The following is a 20,932-nucleotide window of genomic DNA, read 5'->3' as shown; positions in this document are numbered from 1 at the left end:
AGACAAAAAAGTGTGCTGAAGGTTAGGTACAATGCTGGCACCCACCCGTGGTGGTAGCGCTCATCAGCTCCATCATTCAGGGGTCCAGAAGCAGATATTTTCCTGTGAGTAGCTCCAGCACACAAGCACATCAAAGCTCCTCCAGCAACGATCAATAATGCTTACCACTGCAGCTGCAATATTGAACAAGGCAGTTCCTCATTCAGACAGCAGTCTCCCTTGCATGGGAGGGGGAACTGGCCTGGGATAGTCTAATCCAGTGACCCAGATAGCAGGCTTATTATACACTGATGAAACTGTAGTCTGTCAATGTGTACCTATTATTTTTCAGAGGCAACTATGAATATAGGTAGAAAGCCTTCTAGAATATTGGGCTCAGATGCTGCTAATTTAAGAACGTACCCTCAGATACCCTTGAACACCGTTTTGTAGTACAAGCAAACAAACTACAATGTTGACACCTTATTATCAACCTTCAACTAAACCATGAAGGAATTGCTAGACATAAGACTATGTGAACACAAGAAAAATGCTGGTAAAAACACATAAACCCAAGGACCTCCTCACCTTAATGGCGTGATGTAGTTCATGCTGGGCACGCATCACTGAAGCTAAAACTCTGTGTTCGCCATGGCTATCACAGAAGCTGCTAACAGGAATCAAGTCCTCTTTGTGCCAGTCAAACACTGTTCCAAGACATTGATTTACACAGTAATTGCAGTTTCCACAGAAACATGTAACACAATTAATATATTTTCCATCACCAAGATATATAAAATCAGGCAACATATCGCTCACGATCGGCCCTCATGCAACACAACCCGAGACATCCTTTACAACCCTTACTCACTTGGACTTCCATCACCAACATTGACCTCATACGAGGACCATCCTTACCACTGCCATCGTGAAATAGTTGGAATTCCTATTAATAATAATAGGAACTCCCGTCCCCTGCACACCTCTTGATATTGGAAAAAAGATCCAACCAAAATTTAAATAAGTGTCACAATTTTCACTAGTTTATGTTTTTAGAACAGCTAAATTCGTAAGTCATTTTGTTTTGTAATTCTTAAATAGAAAGCACATTTCAATATACACAGTGTTGTACCAAGATTATATATCCACATGATATTTTTAATACTGATTTTAAACCAAAATCAGAGTTCAATTCACTCAAGGTTACATAAAATACAAAACATTCTTGATATGGAGCTCTACGCGTTTCGAGAGTTTGCCTCTCTTCTTCAGGAGCAATAACTATTTCATTAAACACAGTGTTTCCTAATAATATTGATAATTCAACAATACTCTAAATATAACTTTCAACAAATAATTTCTCTTCCAAACACCAAACAACATTTGTTCTCGCAGGTGGCAAATTGTTGTAAGTTGATCTCTGACCTGTGTATGGATGTCTGATTACTGAACCTTTTTGGACATTGTTAGACTGGCTACAGTTTAAACATGAAAATGTTCCTTTTTTTGGTTTCAACAATAACCATTGTTGTGTTGTACTTGTTCTCTCTGCCTTTACCAGTGAGTCCTGTAAGTTTCTCCCTCTTGTATAGGCAATTAGTGGTGGTTTTGGGAACAGAGTACAGAGTTGTAGGTCCAATCTAGTAATTTTCCAATTTGTATGTAATGTCCTTTTAATTTGTGTACTTTTGGTGGAATATTGTGACAAGTAGATCAGTGGAGGATTATCCTTGTCTTGTTTAGTTTTTTGAATCAGAAGATCTGCTCTGTTCTTTAATTATCATTTCTCTTTAGCTTCTGTTAGAATTCTTTCCGGGAATCCTCTCCCTTCAAATCGTAGAATCAATTCACTCTCTGCTTCGGCATATGTATTTTCATTTGAGACAATCAGTTTAATTCTTTGCAGTTGGCTTAGAGGTAAATTGTTTTTAAGGTGTTGAGGGTGATGGCTCGTGAAGAATAAACTGTTGTTCACATCCGTGGGGTTCCTGTAAACCATTGTTTGCAATTTCCCAATTTCTGGGTAGATCTTTGTATCTAGGAAATGTACTGCCGGTGTTCCAATTTCAAGGGTAAACTTAATACGGCTGTTACATGAATTCAGGTATACAATTCTTCTGTTGTGCCTCTCCATATTGCAAAAACGTCATCAATATAACGTTGCCACATTATCAGTTTTTCTGACCATCTTGGATTTTCTAGAACATGCTGAGTTTAAAAATAAAACATAAAAGTGTTTGCATATGCCGGGGCCATGGCTGCCCCCATTGAAGTTCCTCATATCTGTAAATAATATTGACCTTGAAATCTGAAATAATTGTTATAAAGAATCATCTTGGCAAGTTGAATAGCAAACGTTTTATTGGATGAAAAAAATTCTTGTTGAAGTAACAGCCATTCTAGAGCTTCCAGTCCTCCTTCATGTGGGATTGATGTGTACAAAGATTGTACGTCAAGTGTGAACATTATCCAATTTTCTTCAACTTAATCTAGCATGTTCAAAATATTCAATAGGTGAGTGGTATCTCTTAGATATGTTGATTTTGCTTGAATAATTGGTTGAAGTAATTTATCCAGGTACCTAGACAGTGGATCAAAAAACACTTTCTGTCGTTGCCTCAATTGGCCTGAATGGGGGATTTGTTAGATTTTTGTGAACTTTAGGTAATCCGTAGAATACCGTAAGAATTGGGTTTTTATTCAATAGAAAATCCTTGGTTTTCTCTGTGATCCACTTTTCTTCTGCTGCTTCATTCACCACTTCTTCATTCATACGTTGGATCTCTTTTGTCGGATCATGCTCAAGAGCCATGTAAGTGTTAGTATCTTCGAGTAAGGTCAGACAGCCTTGTTTGTATAAGTCGGCACTCGTTATAACTATTGCGCCCCCCCTTGTCAGCTGGTTTAATCTCAATCGTCCTGTCATTAGCTAATTCTTGAAGTATTCTATGTTGATGTTTCCGGAGGTTTTGTTGTCTAACTTCTGCAAATTTCATCGACCTAAAATCTTTCTTCATTTTCATCTCGAACAAATCTAGTGTCAAATTTCTAACATTAGGCATGAAACTACTTTTGGGCTTCATTTCTAATGTGTCAAATGATGTTGATCTCTCTTGCATTGGTGGTATAGAATCAAAAAAGTAATTTCAATTTAATTTTCCTTATTAGTTTAAATAAGTTCACTTCCTCATTAAACACATTTGTTTGATTTGTTGGTACAAAGGATAAACCTAAACTGAGCAGGTCCAGTTGTTGTTTATTGAAAACTTTGGTCGAAATATTTATAATCAGGTTGGAGTTTTCTTTTTGCTCCTTAGCTTTCTTCCTTCCTCTTCGTGCTCACCGTCTTCTAAAAAATTGGGAGCGTCTAGTTGGACTTCTTCAATCTGGGGTGTTGGAGTTGTTCCTGTCGGGGTAACTCCTGATGTTGAGGGTAATGGTTGTGTAGATATTGGTTCTCTTCCCTCACTTGATACGTCACTTGATGGATCTGTGCTTTTACTTCCTCTTCTTGGTGTTTTGTGTGGAGGTGTTCTTTGTTTTGAATTTTGAAATTGCTGATTCTGCTGATGGTGATATTCTTCCCACGTGTATACTATGTCCCTTGAATAATCCAATGTATCACTGCGGTATTTTCGTATCTTCCTCTGTTCTATGTCTTTCTTATATGAATCCAATTTCTCATTCGTAAAGGCCAAAACATTCTTCAATTCATCTACAGAGGTTAATGAAACTAGTTGATCTTTCAATTCTGCTATTTCTGTATCTAATTTAGATAATGATGATGCTAGTTCTTCAATTGTAAAAAGAATTAGGTCCAGTGAGCATTTATTTAAAATGCGTTCCCATCTAGCCACAAAATCGCTGTTGTCCTTGCAGAGTGTTGGCTTAAGATAAATTCGTAATCCTCTCAGTATTTTTTGTGATTTATAATATTCAGTTAGGGTTGTAGCATGTCGTTTCTGTGCTATTTCTCTCCTAATGAGTTTTTCTAGGTTATTGATGATTCTATCTGATTTGTCCTGAGTTGTATTATTATTTTCAGAACATATGAGAACTGTCTAATAAGATGACGTTTCCATCATTCCATATCGAAATGGACATTTGAAGTCCTAAAGAAAAGAAAAACACTGTTGTTTGGTGTTTGGAAGAGAAATTATTTGTTGAAACTTATATTTAGAGTATTGTTGAATTATCAATATTATTAGGAAACACTGTGCGTAATGAAATAGTTATTGCTCCTGAAGAAGAGAGGCACACTCTCGAAACGCGTAGAGCTCCATATCAAGAATGTTTTGTATTTTATGTAACCTTGAGTGAATTGAACTCTGATTTTGGTTTAAAATAAGTATTACAAATATCATGTGGATAAATAATCTTGGTACAACACTGTGTATATTGAAATGTGATTTCTATTTAAGAATTACAAAACAAAATGACTTGCAAATTTAGCTGTTCTAAAAACATAAACTAGTGAAAATTGTGAAACTTATTTAAATTTTGGTTGGATCTTTTTTCCAATATCAAGAGGTGTGCAGGGGATGGGAGTTCCTATTATTATTAATAGGAATATCATGTTTTTTCATGCTATTACTGACCTTTGATACAGAGGTTGTTGTTTTTCTCCCCCGCACACCTTAAGAGCATTTAACGACTGAACAAGCCATTGGAGCTTTGAATCTCTCTAACTTAGACTAACAATTCAATTATAATATAGGGTGTGCAATTTCTTTTTGCATTTTCATCGTGAAATAGTTCTCAAAATTCACCCTTACCCCAGACTCCAAAAAGTAAATGCCTCACTTGATCTGGCCAATTTCCTGAGCACCTTAAAAAATAGGGGTAATGTGCCCAATCCTCAGAAACCCTACTCTAGTCTCAGATGACCTTGCTAAATACAGACCAATCAATATCCTTTGGGTCATTGGTAACATCATAGAGAAGGCAGTTGCCAATCAACTCTATAATTGGATAAACCAATATGACCAGATACATGACTACATATGTGGATGTAGACCTAGTTGCAGCATGGATACTGCGACATCCAGGTCATACATGATGCTCTCCAAATCATATAAAAATATGACGACTCCGGCCTCTTGGTTTTCCTTAAACTCTCCGCCACTTTGAACATGGTTGACCATTGCACACATACAAGCCTACTCTTAGATAGAATGTGGTTCATAGGGACAGTCCTCAACTGGTTTGTCTCCTATCTCTTGGAGAGATACATAGCAGTTCAGATGTGTAACTTCATTTCCGACCGTTATACAATCCCCTGAGGAGTACTACAGTGATCAGTACTTTCCCCTGTAATCTTCAGTTTCTGTATGAAACACTGTGATTGTACTCAAGAGATGTCATGCCGCAGAATTGCCTCCACACCATCCAAGTGTGAATGCAAAGCACTTACCTGAAGCTCAGCCCCAGCAAAACTGAATTGTTACTATCCATCTAAATAGGAGGTCATCCAAGGGTGGACAAATGAAATGCACCTTGATGTATTCGCACCTTAGTTGGCCCCATGTCCAAAATCACTTTGGTTCATTGACAGCAATCTCCTTCTAGAAACACATCAACTGAAAAGCCCTAAACTGTGTGATATCAGCAAGCACATCTCCAGAAGATACTTTCTTTTTACCTGAGGATTTCAGAATTGTAGTCAAGATCATAGTTACCGTATGTCTCTGTGACAGAATTCCATCTGATGAGGAAGGGATAGTCTGAGCCATTTTTATTTTTATTACATACAATGATGCAGGTAATTCTGTTTCTGAAAGACAGGTCTGCTTATCTAACCAACTGCTCTATTCTAAAATTATAAAGCAAACATGTGCATTTGCTAAAATAATCTCCTGACACCCTCAGCACCAGCTTCAGGTTCAAATGTTACAAGCACATTTCTGGCAGCTGTTGGAACACAAAGTGGCAGCAGGTAGAGGTGGGTGTTTAACTGCCTGCTCCTTTGATACAAATTATAATAATTTTGCAACATGCGCAGCCTGATGGCACATTAAACTGTGAATTTAATCTGTGCCTACTTGTGTCATGGAACTGCTTCGATCACACATTTATACAGCCACAGCAATTTGATATCATACTAGTGTCAGTTCTTTGTTCAGGGCACAACTATGACTGAGCAATGTGTGTTAGCCGTCTGGCCCGACTGTCTCCACAGCTGTACCTTTTGACCATATTACTGAAAGGGTAACACTTTCCATCAAAGTACATAAACACTTGTGGTAGTAGGTGCTTCAAAGCCAGCAAAGACATAACAAAGCCCCACTAACAAGGTTTTGACCACTGGCATCCCACTGTAGTCAAGAGACATAGAAAGGGGTCTGTCACACACCACAGTGTCCGCCGCCGCACATGGAGGTTGCAATAGCACCTAGCAGATCGAGTACAGCACAGGAGACTACTTTTCCCGGTTTCCAGAGCACACCACAAATGCATAAGCTGATGAGTTACATTGTGTCGGCCTCGGAAGGTGGAGAATGTGGTCAGAATGCAGGGATTTTGACCCTGGCTGCTTCTCTGTGCTCCTCAACTGTGCTAACAAGTATTGAGTAGCTGGTGAACCGTTCTCTTTGGTTTTTGGATTGTCTTTTGGATTGCTCTGACACCTGTTTTCTGCTTCCTCAACTAGTTTGGATCAAAGGACTTGGGTATAAGTGGATGAACTCGGATTTATGCAAAACAGATTGAACTTTGGAACACCCTCTTCTGGATTTGGTGCCTTGGATTGTTTTTTCTTATGGAACAGTCTGTGGGTTCTTCTGTATCTTGGAAATGCCTTCTTGGTAACTGTTTCTTGCCCCCTTCTTTTTTTCCCCTTGTTTAGTGCATCCTCGTGCCATCCGGGTTTAGGTCTCTGCCTTTTTCATTCTTTTCTTGTTTTCTTCACTCCCAACATTCTCGGTCAATGATCGGACTGTTATTTTACTGGCCAGACCTGCTCCTCACCTACTCCAGGTATTTGATAAGGGGACTGGGGAATTAGAGTAATAAGGGGACTGCAAGTTCATGCTTTATTATTCACAGTATATTTTGTTTCCTTTACAGCTTAGAGAGAGCTATGGGGTGCACCTCCTTAACTTCCTTTTGCTCAATCGCTCTGTTAGTGGAGTTAGTGGCATTTCTCCCTGGCTAATAGATTGAGAAGGTGGCCAATCACTTAAACGGGGACCTTTGTGCCTAACAGATTGTGGAGTGTTTTCCACATGAACTGATAATGGATGCCATATCCTCGCTCAGACGGGACATGCCTTGATAGGGGAAATGATGAAGGTATCAAAACCCATTTCAAGGCCCAAGCCTGAGACCTGGAACTCCTTGATTTGACAAAGGGTGACACCAGTGTCCTAGATTATACAATATGTTTCTATCAACTGGCTGCAGAGACAGCTTAGCTAGAACAAAAAAAGGCTGCCGTCTTTTGTAGGGGTATCAAAGATGGAAATAAGGACCTGTTACCAGTGGTATTGCCCATCCCTACTTCCTATCCTGGTTTGGGAGATGTGGTCCCCCAAGTTGATATCAGTCATACTGAGAGGAAGGGGGAAGTACAATCATCCCTTCTGTTTGACCAGTTGCGGGAGTCCAAACCCTACTGAATCACCCCCTGAGCCTATGCAAATAGGAGGAATTAGTGGCTTTTTAACCGCAGTTGTGAAATAGAGAATGCACGCAGCCAGCACCTTGCTTGCCGGAAAAGTGGACATTTCATTAAAGAATGTCCACAGAGACCCAAAAGACCCAATGGTTTTTCAGAAGGCTCATTCATAAACCGGGTGCCTTGATGAGCCTAACTCTTGTTCACCCTTATCGTGCTAGAAACCTCACTTCCTATGTTTTGGTTCTTTTCTCGTTTTCTTCACTCCCAAAATAATTTGTATTCAGTCCGACATTTCTTCTACTAGCCTGAACCTACTCCTCACCTATTTCAGGTATTTAATAAGGGTACTGGGGAATTAGAGTAATAAGGGACTGCTATTTCATGCTTTATGATTCAGCATATGTTTTGTTTCCTTTACAGCTTGGAGAGAGCCCGGCAGCGCATAACCTTAACTTTCTTTTCCCCTATCTGTCTGTTAGAGGAGTTAGTTGCATTTCTCCCTGGCTGATAGATTGGGAAGAAGGCCAATCAGTTCATCTGCGACCTTTGTGCTTAACAGGGGCAGAGTTGGAGTAGCCAGAAGATATAGGGGGGCAGAGAGATGGGTTTGACCATCTTGGTGTCTGTTAGGGCTCCCTACAACTTCCTGGTTCCTTATTTCCTGCTGGACAGGGCAGACAGGGCATTCTGGCTGTGATGTCAGAAGACAAAGGACACTTGTTACAACAGCCTGTATTGGGTCCTTACAGCAAGCTTGCTTTGAACCAATCCCTTGTTATCGTTCCTTTTTAAGGAAAAGGGCACCCCTCCTTCTTTGCTTCATTTTTGGACTCTAAAGACAATAAGAAGGATTCAGTGGACCTCTGTTGGGAGTACAGTCTACTGCAAAGTCCTCTGCCAAAGAGGTACATTCAGAAGGCATCCAAGGCAGAGGCAAGCTCTGAGCCCTAAACATGCATGAACAAGTGAGGGTTTCCTGCTGTGGACCAAGGCCTCTCTGCTGCCTGCACTGGAACCAGTACCCTGTTCACTGGAGATGGAGGACCCAGTGTAGGTGGCAGCCCAATTACTGCAGTGAAAGCGCAGAACTAAAGGACTCCCCTTGTGCTGGAGAGCCCGCATTGGGCTTCCTGTCAACCCAGAAATCCAGTAGCAGCTTGAAACCCTGTTTCATTGCCACAAGACATCTTCAAGTGGATCGTCTATACTCAAGGCACTTTGCGCCTCCACAGGATACACGGTGCTGCTTTGGGCATTCTGTGCAACTTTTTATCACTTGCACCACTTTGAGCCATCCTGATGCCAGCTCGACCCATTGAAGCAGACCGACTCATCTTGACCCAATCGCAGGCTCAACATCATGAGAGCAAGTGACTCAAGTGTCGACATGTTTGCTGGAAGCCATCAACTCGCCTGTTTCGAATGTCCACTCAACCCAGCATAGTCATCATCTTTCTGCTGACTCAATCACCACCTCCAAACTGTTGCAAGCCATTGTCTCGACCGCCTCGAACACCAACACCAACTGGAGCCTGCACCATTGAGCCCATTCAATACCAACTGGTAGTTGGGCTCCATTGACTCAAACATCTCCACATTGGCTAGATTGCACCGAAAGAGTCTAGAAAATGTAAAGGTACTGTGAAGAGACCCTGTCTCCATGTACAACCTTTTGGGATGATAGTGGCCCTCATTCCGAGCTTGGAGGTAAGTATCATCCCTTACCGGCATGGCGCAAATAGCGTGTCCGAGCTGGCACCAATCCGCTAATAGAGGACTATTACGACTTTGCGGCACAAGCTTTGCGCCATGCCAGTAAGGTACCTAGCACCATGCTGCAAAAGGCCCCAAAAAAGCCTTTACCGGCATCAAGCGCAACGTAGATAACACTACCGCCATAGTCCAAAGTGGCATTAGTGGTGACCGTAGATAGCGGTGACTGTAATTAGCGGACACCACTATTTACAGTAACCGTAAATAAGCGGAAGCGGAAATAGTGTCATCGCACAGGAACTGGAAGGAGCACAGCGGCCATCTTTAAAAACACAATCCATTGCCATCCTCAGCACACAGGACCCCTGGGACACTGGTGATAGTCTAAAAACTTCATCCTACTACCCAAGAATACCTAAAGCTCTGAAGAAGGGATCTGCCCGCCTCCGAAAGGAAAGATTCAGCCAGGACAAGCTCCAGATGCTTGTGGACACTCTCCACGAGCATGCAGGGACAGTATTCAGCAGCAACATGAGGCAAGATGCAGTGCTGCGCAAAAAAGAGATCTGGGCACTTGTTGCCCAGAAGGTTAGTGCAGTGGGCAACACACCCGGCACGGTTAAAGATTGCCGAAAGCGGTGGGATGATCTGCGCCTAAGGGTGCGCAAAATTCTATCGGTAAATCGAACCCAGGCCATGGAAACTGGAGGAGGACCCAGTTCTCCCATAAAGCTCACCCCGTGGGAGGACACATGTGCAAGCATGATCGGGCCTGAATCGATTGAAGGTGTGGGTGAGATGGAGTGTGGCGCCACGACATCTGACATTGGAGGTGAGTGAACAAAGTAAACACTGCTATGCCAAATCTGATGAAAGTCAATGCCAATGCCAGTCCAAAGAGTCAGGCCATCGTCGGCCACACACACACACACACACACTCCCCGTAAAGTAGGCCGAAGCATCATAGACACATGCTGATGCCTGGTGCAAGGCAATATCATACATGACACATACCACACAAAGCAGGATATTCCATGACACATACAACGTGCATGACCAAAATAGTATGCATGTCAGACAGCACTGACCCTGGCCAACATGAGTGACACCGACATATGCCTGCATTTACCACCCATGTATGAAATGAGGTGCCCTTCCAAACACAAAATGCCTATTATCCGCAAATGTGTGGATGAGCAATTGTCCCAATGTATGTATGATGCCTATCAAAACATCACTCATGCCATCCCTCTCTCCCACCCCCACAGGCAGTGAGCAGGACAGCGAAGAGCAGGACACCACATCTTCACAGGCCACACCCAGTAAGAGGTCCCAGGAGGACAGCAGCCGTCCGTCTACCTCCAGGGGACAAGCCAGGGGGCACTGTGTCCCAGCACCAAAGTCGCCACAGGTACAAACAGCACCAGTACCATCAAGGCCCATGGAGGCCACAGCACCACAGCCCCCCCACCCACTGTTCTACCTAGAAAGACCTGTGCGACACCCCATTCTGAGGAATCCAGTGTGGCTGGGGAGGTGGCAGTCACGGCACCCCTCACAGTGGAAGACAGCAGGGAGACATCTGGGGCACCATTGAGGATGATACAATGGATGTTGTCCACACCCCAAGCCAAATTGCATCCCCCTAGGTATCTTCGAGCGATACCGTAAACAACAAACACCCCAGATCAGTCTGGCCAAGACCACACCCAGGGACATATCAGTCCAGCATTCAGTGTCAGGGAGGATGAGCAGGCTGGGCATGCCAGGCAGATTCCCAGCGGAGCAACAGGTGCAGCCGCAGGACCACAGCGGGCTGACCTGCTCACTGCACTCATCAGGGAATTTGTGCAGGACAACCATCAGGCCAGGGAGGAGTGGCGCATAGAGTTGTCAGCACTGGGCCGGTCCTTCACGGATAACACATACCGACTATGCAAGGAGGTCTCGGGCCTCCGGCAGGTGCTAGGGCGCATCGCTGATGCTTTGGAGGCAGATCATCCCGCACTACAACCCCAGCAGGAGGCCACACCATCCACCAGCAGTTTGACACAAACCAGCCCGCTCCGCCGGTCGGTCTGTGCACTGCGCCGACAGGACATGCCACCCCCTGGCTCTGTGAGTGCTGAGTGAATGTTCTGGCAGCCTCATGTAGGCTTTGTGGACTCTATGGGACTTGTGTGGGGGACTTGTGTAGGGTAGTTGTGGGGGGAGGGGGATGGGTGTGAGGGTGTGTGGGGGAGTTGTGGGGGGAGACGGAGGGGGTGAGGGTGGTGGAGGGTTTTGACACTTATGTTAATATTGTTACTTTCAATACACCGGTTGTGTGAATAAGAAGACCAGAGTGGACATTCATCATTGAGCATGTGTCATTTAATCATTCACAGTGCATAGTGAACATGTACCCCCACACCCAGTGCCCTATGTCCAACCATTATGCCACCCTCTGCTGACATGTATGTCAGGAATATTGGGTGATCACTGACTGGCGCACAGCACATCACTCCTGTGCATCGCCACCGTGATGATGTCCAGGCACAGCTTCCTCATCCCCTTCATCATCATCAGGTGGTAGCAGTTCCATGTCAGGGGCAGGGACACGTTCCGGTGGATGCACAAATTGTGCATCATTACACATGCCATTGTGATCTTGGCCACCTTCTCCTGCCTGTAGAGGAGTGCCCCACCCGACCGGCTGAGGCAGCAAAATCGTGCCTTCAACAGGCCAAAGGTCTGCTCGATGACCACACGTGTACGGGTATGGGAATGATTGTAGTCCTCCTCGTGCCTGTTCTGTGGGTTTCAGACAGGGTGATAGCCAAGGCTTCAAGGGATAGCCACTATCACCTGTATGAGATCAAAATGAAGGTAAATGTCAGGGGAATCATGAAGGATAGGTGTTCTAGTCACACATGCCTGCAGTTTATGGTTGCCCATATGCACATGTCCCTGGATGCATTGCCACCATTTACTGTCCCTCCATGTGTCCTGTGCCATGGTCTAATAGTGTGGGTTTCATCTTCATGATGATGGTGTGCACTGACGTCTAGTTGCACATGCATGGTGTATGCATACAGCTGTGTAAGTGTCAAAATAGTGAGGTGATGTGTCCTGTGAGATTTGGCAGTAGTCTGTGCAATAATGGGCAATCAGCATTGGCATCCCCATGGTGACATGCAGCACTCCTGTGATTGTGCCCGCCCTGTGCCGGGCTGTGGATTCCCTAGTAGGTTCAGTATGATGCACTCCCAGCGATGCTTGTCCTGTGTGGTGATATGCTGGAGACAGCAACATGATGCATATGTACTGCATGGTGCAGGATGGCCTTACGGAGGGTGAGGGTCGCTGATGGGTAGTGCACATGTCGTGGGATGTGGGGTGGTTTCCTGTTAATCATGTCATGATAGGTGTGGACCTTACTTCATTCATATTGGGTTTTTGTGTCTTGTACGGTATGTGATGGTTTGGGGCACTATTTGGCGATGTGCACATCGTGCGGTCTCATCAACATTGGCAGCATGGTGGTGTGTGCATCTCTGCCCCCTTTTCAATCCCATGTGCCAGTCCGGCTACTTACCAAGCAGCCAGGCACATCATTCAGCATGACGCTCCATGTAGCGTGGTAGCGTGGAGTTCTGCAGGACCAAAGAGTCATGAGTTGATCCGGGATATCGGGCACAACAATGTGTGATGATCCTGCTGCCGTTGCATACCATCTGCACATTGATGGAGTGGTATTGCTTGCCGTTGCGGTACACCACCTCCATGCATGCGGGACCACCAACTCCATGTGGGTGCAGTCGAGGGCACCTACACAATTTGGCATGCCTGCCAGTGCATGGAAGGCAACTTTTGTATCAAATATCTTCTGGGGAGTCCGTGGTAGGGATATGTAGTCCCTTGTGTGCTTGAGGAGGGCATCCAGCACTTGGGTCAGGATCCGGGAAAATAAGGGTTGCGATATGCCATGCATGTGCCCCACTGTGTGCTGGTAGGTGCCTGTGGCAAGGAAGTGGAGCACATACGCTACCTTCAGTAGAGGGGGGATGACGGTGCGTATTTCTATGAGGCTCACTATGTCGTCGTGTATCAGGTCCACAATGGTGGTGATGGTGTCCCGGTCCAGACGGTACAGGGTGTGGATCTGCTCAGGGGTTAGGTTAAAGGGAGTGGCTCTTATGCGAGGAATTGGGGGCTGCGGGCGTGGTGACGGTGGCTGCACTGGTGGGGCATGCTGGCCCAGTCTCACCCTCCTTCTCCTCTTGCGTCTCCTCTGTGGTGGCGGCTGTTGTTGATGTTAAGGCATTGCAAGCAGGTCCTCCAGCTCCAGTAATGCTACTACTATTGGTATCATCGTGGTGTGGGAGGGGGTGTGGGTGTGCTCCTTTTGTACTGGCCTGACTCCATTGCCTCAACCTGTGCTTATTTTGTGCACCTGTGGCAGTTGGGAATACTGCTCAGGGCTCTTTACGGCAGGTCGGCGATGCCGGTATTTACGCCATGCCGGTAGGCACTTTTTCCGCCTTCATGAGGCCGTTATTTGCATGTCTGCATCACTTGTGATCTACTCCGGTTTACGGCATGGCGCTAATGCCGGCATGGTGGGTCGCGTGCGCGCGCCCAGCCCGCTATTAATGGCATCGTACTTTACGGTGCCGTTAATAGCGGTCTGGTTGGTCAGAATAGCCCGTAGCGGTAATCGATGCCGGTAATCCTTTACTGGCATCGTTTTTCCCTTACCTCCAAACTCGGAATGAGGGCAAGTGACTTTTAAGCCCCTTTCTCTACCTTTTTCTACATGATCATACCCTTGAAAGTTGGCATATTTACAAACAGTAAAACATCTCCACCATAAAACACAGCCCTACTTAGCATTATATAGCGGTGCACAATGTGTAAGCTGGCTGCCAATTCTAAGGGAGCTGCTTTGATATGCTATGATGCTGCAAGCAATATTCGAAGACTGGCCAAACATTCGTAGGTGATGTCATTAATCTTGGAGTGCTGGACAATTTCATAAAGGTATAGTCAATGTGACAGCATTATCAGAATCGTTTTTCTGTCTAATGGTTGTCAGAATGGACGTTTTTGCTTAAAAAGTCTTTCATTGGGAAATTCACTCCATCTACCCTCATGTGGTGTCTGGTCTCCCTTCTCAAATGTCTTTCTGGACCTTTTGATACATTCTCTACATTTCAAAATGCAGTGTCAGGGATCTCTTTATCCTCACAATGTCTCTTGAATATCTAAGTACCTTTACTAAATGTGCCAGATTGCACAATCAGAGCTCCCAATATCACAATGGACCGTAATACAAGCTTGGCTGCTAAAACTCAATTACTGTTACCGTCACTTATAATGTTACTTAATACGTCCAATTACAAGTGGTAGAACAGTGGTGTTAGTCCTCATATTTGGAGTCTGTAGGACTCCAGTGGGATTTTTGAGGAATTAACCTGGATGCAGGACTGTCACAGGGTTTGGTGAGGCCCGGGGCATAACATATGGTAGGCCCCCTTGCTAATAGGATACACAAATAATCTTGTTTTCAGTTTGTGTGTGGAAGGAATCGATATGTTGATGATGCACCCTGGATGCAGCTAGGGCAACTGGGATAAGATCACATCGTGCTGTCAGTCCATTGTCCTTACCATGAAAAAGATGTGAAGGATACACCTGGCGAAGGAACACACTGGATATCTCACAAAGTTTGTCAATGTCCTCCCAACATATGTCATCTTCCACTATTATGTAGGGTCATGGACCATGAGCATATGTTGTAAACTCTAGTGAGATGAAATCTTCCCTCACAATACCCCCTACCAGAAGCCTTCCTTATTTAAAGTGGGTTTTGGCTTCCTATAGTAAGCTATTTTTGCAGGGGAATATTATTTGTGTATATTGGCCAACCAGACTGGATGTATCAGACCCAAAGCTTCTTATAATTAACTTGATTGTTTTATGTTTCTGGCATCTATTATTTTGTGGACATATAATCCATGTTTTGATGTAACAGTAGCCTAGGTATTCCTTTATTCAGATAGAACAGTTTGCATTATATCACATTTGTACGAACATCGATTCAGGTTTGACCTCTGGCTTCATGTTCTAAGCACAGTAAAATAGGTGCCAACACTAGGAGCACATTGACACCCTCGCTCCAGCCTTGGCCGATTCCACATCAAAGCCCACATCTCTGTGGCCTCTAACAACATGGCAGAACTCTTTAAAATCTGTAAGGAGCTGGCCAATCCTTCTGCAGTCTCCACCTCTCCTGTCCATCCCCTCCACCACCCAGGCCCTCGGTATGGCCCTGGCTTCTCACTTCACTACTAAAACTCAGGACATCCTGTCCTTGCTCTCCCCTTCCTCTCCCTCTCTCAGCCCCATAATAGCCTTTCTCTCTCCTCCTCCCTTCTCCTCTTTCTCTTTGATAACAACTGATGATGTTTTGAGACAAGTCCTATCTATGAAAGTGTAGTCCAAACAGGTGCTCCCCTGCTCCTCTAGAACCATCATGGACCACATTCGCACCCTTGCTCCAGTCTTGGCCGATTTCTGCAATCACTCCTTTGCCACATGAACAATCTGCTCTATCCTCAAGCACTCCCTTGTGCAACCCCTCCTAAAAAAGCCTTCTGCCGATCCCACCTGTCCGGCTAACTATTGCCCGATCCCTTTCACTCCTTTCCTAGGCAAACTTTTGGAAAAACTGGTCATCTCCCAGCTTACTCTTCACACTGAAACGGTTGGTTGTCTTCATGATCATCAGTCTGGTTTCAGAACAGCCAGAGGCACAGAAACTGCTCTCCTGAACACTTGTGAAGATGTTCTCTCCAATCTCGACTCCAGCATCCCTTCTGTCCTCATCCTCCTTGACCTTTCCTCTGCTTTCGACGCAATCAGACCAACCATGATCAATCGACTCAGTGAAAACCTGGGCCTCACGGATCAGGCCTGGAGTGGCTGACCTTTTTCTTCCTGTACTGACCCTCACAGGTCCACCTTGTGTCCTTTTTCTCCATCTCTGCCTTAATGCCAATAAGACTGAGATCATTCTCATCTGGATGCCAGCTCCCGCTTTTCCTCTCTCACTCTGGCTGCCCTTTTTGGACCCTCTTCCTTCGCCTTCCTGTGAGGCAAAAAACATTGGGGTCATCTTTGACTCCACTATCTCCTTCTCTCCTCACATCACTGACCTTTCCAAGAAGGCTCATTACCAGCTGCACCTCCTCAAAGGTACTCTGCCTTTCTCACTTTCCCCCAGAAGCTCATTGTCGCCAGAGCACTAGTTCTCTCTAGGTTGGACTACTATAACAGCCACATTCTCAATCTGCCTTCCTCTGCTATTTGCCCACTGAAACTAATCCAGAACAAGACTGTGAGATGTATTCTTGGTCTCAAGCGCAGGGACTGTATCTCTCCAGCCCTGAAATCTCTCCACTGGCTCCTGGTGGCTGTAAGGATCAAGTTCAAGATGCTCTGCATCGTCCACAAGGCTTTCTGGAGCCGGAGCCTGCACTACATCCAACTCTCTCTTCCTAAATGCCTTCCTTCTCAAGCCCTTCTCTCTGCTGCCTCCAACTCTCTGAGGGTCAGACGCTTCTCCAGGCAGAGAGTAGGAACAGATCACTTTCCTAGGCAGGTGCCTCCCTCTGGAATGGCCTCCCTGGCCATCTCAAACTTGAGCCGGACGACCTGAAGTTCCAGAAGCTGCTCAAGACTTTCCTTTTTGGCTCTGCTTTCTCTCTATCTCTCGCCTGCTGACCTCTCTCCCTAGATGCATGCTGCACGGACTGGTTTCTTGGATACCCTCAGATTCTCACTGGGTACCAGGATCTGCTATGACCAGTCTCCTCAGCAATGCCTCTGGGCCTGCTGTGCACTATGGGCTTTAACTGTAGCCTCTACAGTTCCCTGCATCCTTGCACTTACCCAGAGCTGCGCTGCCCTGGTGAGCCAAACTATAACCACAAAAGTGATGGGTGGAAGGTTTTGAATGAATCTTAACCACTGGCATTGCTCTGGGCAACTTTCCGCACCACTGGTTTTTAGCCTATCTGCGCCATTGCAAAAGTGGCCCAGCCTTATGCAAATCAGTCAGGTACTGACACCAATGGTAGCAGCCCAGCCCAAACTGCTAGGCCAGGTCCCCTCTCCTTTTTGTTTTGCACTTACTCACAGCAATGCTGCCCTAATCGCACTTTCTCTTTCCCTCTCGCTTGCATGATCTGAATGAAACAAGGCCTAGTAAGATCGTTTGTCTTGTCTTCCCTCGTGCCCTCCCTTGTCTTCTCACGCCTAGGAACACATGTGAACAGGCGCATTATACATGACTTATCATATCATATACTATGAAATGTAATTTTACTTAATTTATCAACCTCAGAAAAATGAACTGCTGGTTCAGCCAGGCTGAAATATGAACTTGGAAAGTGCAGACTGGCACATGTCAGATATGAACTTTTAACCAATTGTGACACAGTATGCTGTTTAACCCACTGTGCAGTTAAAAAGAAACATGTAGTAGGATTTCTAACAGCACCCTCTCCTGCCCCATCAAGTCCTTTTTTAAACAAAATAAAACAATACTTGTATCATGTATCCTAGTGGGTCATGCCATATTCTTTCTTCCAATCACTGTAATAATAAGTGAGAAATATATTATAAGAAAGCCGAGAAACTTAAGGGATTTATGTGTAGTCTAAAGGGCACAGGTTTGACTCATATGACCACTCAAATGCTCCTACATTGCATAAAGGCACTCAAGACTCTGCTCTCTGGAAGGTACCCAGGGATTACTTCCGACACGATACTCTTAGGTATATGTCACCCTTGTAGTATGGAATAGCCAATCTACTAGATAATCTGTAAACTCTCCTTCAGCCAGCGTATGTTAACCCCAGATTACTTCTAGATCAGTTCTTGCCTTTTAGCTAGGTTCATGATATATAGATACAAATACAAATTGAAGTGGGAGAATGGGAGAACAAGCTCCCCCCAATCTCATCATGACCATGGCCTAGAGGATCACGGCCCAGGCACCCCCCACAGGACGAGTTCGTCTATCTACCAGATGACAAAATACCCTGGTTCAGGAACATAAGGGTATGCCCACCAGCTTGTCCGACTCAAGCCGACACCTGCGGCATGGATGAACTCGACTAAGACAACGGCCACAAGTATCCACATTGTTAGAGATGCCATAACGACCTAGCCAACTGCCAAGAACACACGTGCCACCATGCACACTGGTCGCTCACACACCAACCTACACGTAGAACATATTCAGTGCTATGACGTAGGTGACTGACGCACCCACTGACGTGCATCGTTGTTATTTTTCACATAGGCCTTTTTATAGTAGTGCAGAAACGCAAGACGCTTGAAGAACTCGTGTATACGCTTGCTGACGCTTCTCCCACCACTCGCCCTATGATGACGCCATCATGTATACCTAACACTGCTTGCGACGCCATGTCAAACCGCAACCTCCGTACAATGGATTATGCACCGCCACCCATGAACTAGGCCCGAGTAGGCCGCAAGCAAGAGCCTCATCATGAAAACCCTCTCAGAGCAAGAGTACAAGTGCTGATCATGCAGAACGAGCCCCAGCGAGAGCTCATAGCCAAGGCAACAATGTTACAACTCGCATGCTACCAGCCGGCGCCAAGGTTACACCTGTAAAAAAAGCCAAGCCCACAGAAATGAAATACAAATCTAATGTGCAGAATTCTGCTCAAGCTACGGCCTCTCCACAAGTGACCAAGCTCACATCACTGACCTTTCCAAGAAGGCTCATTACCAGCTGCACCTCCTCAAAAGTACTCTGCCTTTCTCACTTTCCCCCAGAAGCTCATTGTCGCCAAGCTGATCTGACAAGGTGCCAAACCCATGAGACAGAAAGTCGCCTGGGTCCCACGTCTGGGACACAGGTTGCAACAGCGAAGCGGCAAGATGGACACCTACGGCGATGGGAACGGCCCGCTCACAAGTCTATGAGCAGACCTGTGCGTTGTCTGCAAAAACACATAGTTGCACATTGTTGCTAATGACAGGTACACCGCGAGCTGGGAACGACAATGGTCCCAGGCTTGGGGGCTTGTGAGAGGACCAATCAGAACGCAGGGGGGGCCATTACTGACGCCACTAACATTAGCCAATCATCAGGGGTCCTCTTGTAACGATTTTCAAGTATCTAATAGTAGGGACAGCCCACGTATACCACCTGACTCATCCTTAACCACTAATATCCTTCTCTATATGTATCCTATACTAACCCTACCACACGGGGAACCAATCCGAAGTGACAATAGGTTTTTTGCTAACTTTCCCAGGTGACGCAGGTAGCGCGTCATACTGCTGTAAAAAGGGCCTGCGAGCCCCACTAAGATTGAGAGTCTGGACGGACGCGTACGATCCAAGACCCATCCCTGCCGTTATAATAAACAGCAGAACCACCTTGCTCCTTGTGTGTGTCTCATGCTCATTCAGGGAAGCACGAGAGGAGTTGGGGCCTCAAAGCCCGGAGGTCCGCGGACGGCTCAGCCGACCCCGGGATAATCACCCCTACAAGTTGGAGGCACTGCTGAGATCTCTTTAAGGTCTACCCTTTTGAATTTTTTATTTTTCCAATGCCTCTCGTTGCGAGGAGGCCCGGCGGCGCGGTCCCCTCTGCCGCTGCCCCCTTTTGAGGACTACAGGACCATCGCGGAACTGCGAGAAGACTGGACAGCGCAATCCGGATATTGGCCCTCGGGAGCCGGCTGAGAAGTATCCCGCCCACGGTTGGCGAGTGTCCAGACGTGGTCCAGATGAGGGGAGGTGGCGAGCCGCTTGGAGGGGTGCACGCAGTCAAGAGGCCCCGCATCAAGAGAACTTGGTGAGTATGACACACCCAACAAGCAATGTGAGATTGTGAGGGAGGGGGGAGGAGTTGTAATAAGGGCGGCGGGAGGTGTTATTACAGTGTGTGGCAATGATTTGATTAATTAGTGACAATGAGACTGCCAGCCAATGTTGAGAAAAATAAAATGGGTCTTTATTGAGACTTACAAAAATGTATGAAAAGAAAAGAAGCTTTTTGTTCAGAATTGTTCAACAATCTCCTTCTCTGTGCTGAGTTTGGATTTTTTTCAATTTCCTTGCAGGGAGTGGGTAAGGACTTCTGGCCAGGCTTCTCCTAGTCCTCATACGCCCACCAGCCTTCAGTGCTTCCTGGTGTCCTGTCTGGTTCGACCTGCAACAAAGCCAAGAATGAGCACAGTCTAGCCTTCCACTGCCGTCTTTAAATAGGCAAAACTCAACAGGCCAATCAGTGTTCACTTCCTTTTTTAGTCTTTATAAACCTCTCCAAGCCACGCCCCTTTTTCCCTGGATGCATTGCACAGTATCACCATCCTCAACCTCCAGCCGCTCCCGGTCCCAGTCTCCTTTGACTAGGTAAGTGTTTAGTAATATTTCCCTGGAGGGGTTTGTGTGTGTCTCTTGGAGCCTCGTGTTTGCTACAGTGTCAGGATCCTTGTTTACATAATCTGCGGCTCCGTGGCACTCAATGCCGCGGAGCTTCCGTGGTTCTCCCTGGCCGGGATAGCCCCTCCTCTCCCTGTTCGCAGCCCC

The sequence above is a fragment of the Ambystoma mexicanum genome, chromosome 7p (assembly GCF_040938575.1).
Source record: "Ambystoma mexicanum isolate Mex_15411 chromosome 7p, UKY_AmexF1_1, whole genome shotgun sequence".
NCBI lineage: Eukaryota > Metazoa > Chordata > Amphibia > Caudata > Ambystomatidae > Ambystoma > Ambystoma mexicanum.
Note: the sequence above shows the minus strand (reverse complement) of the source record.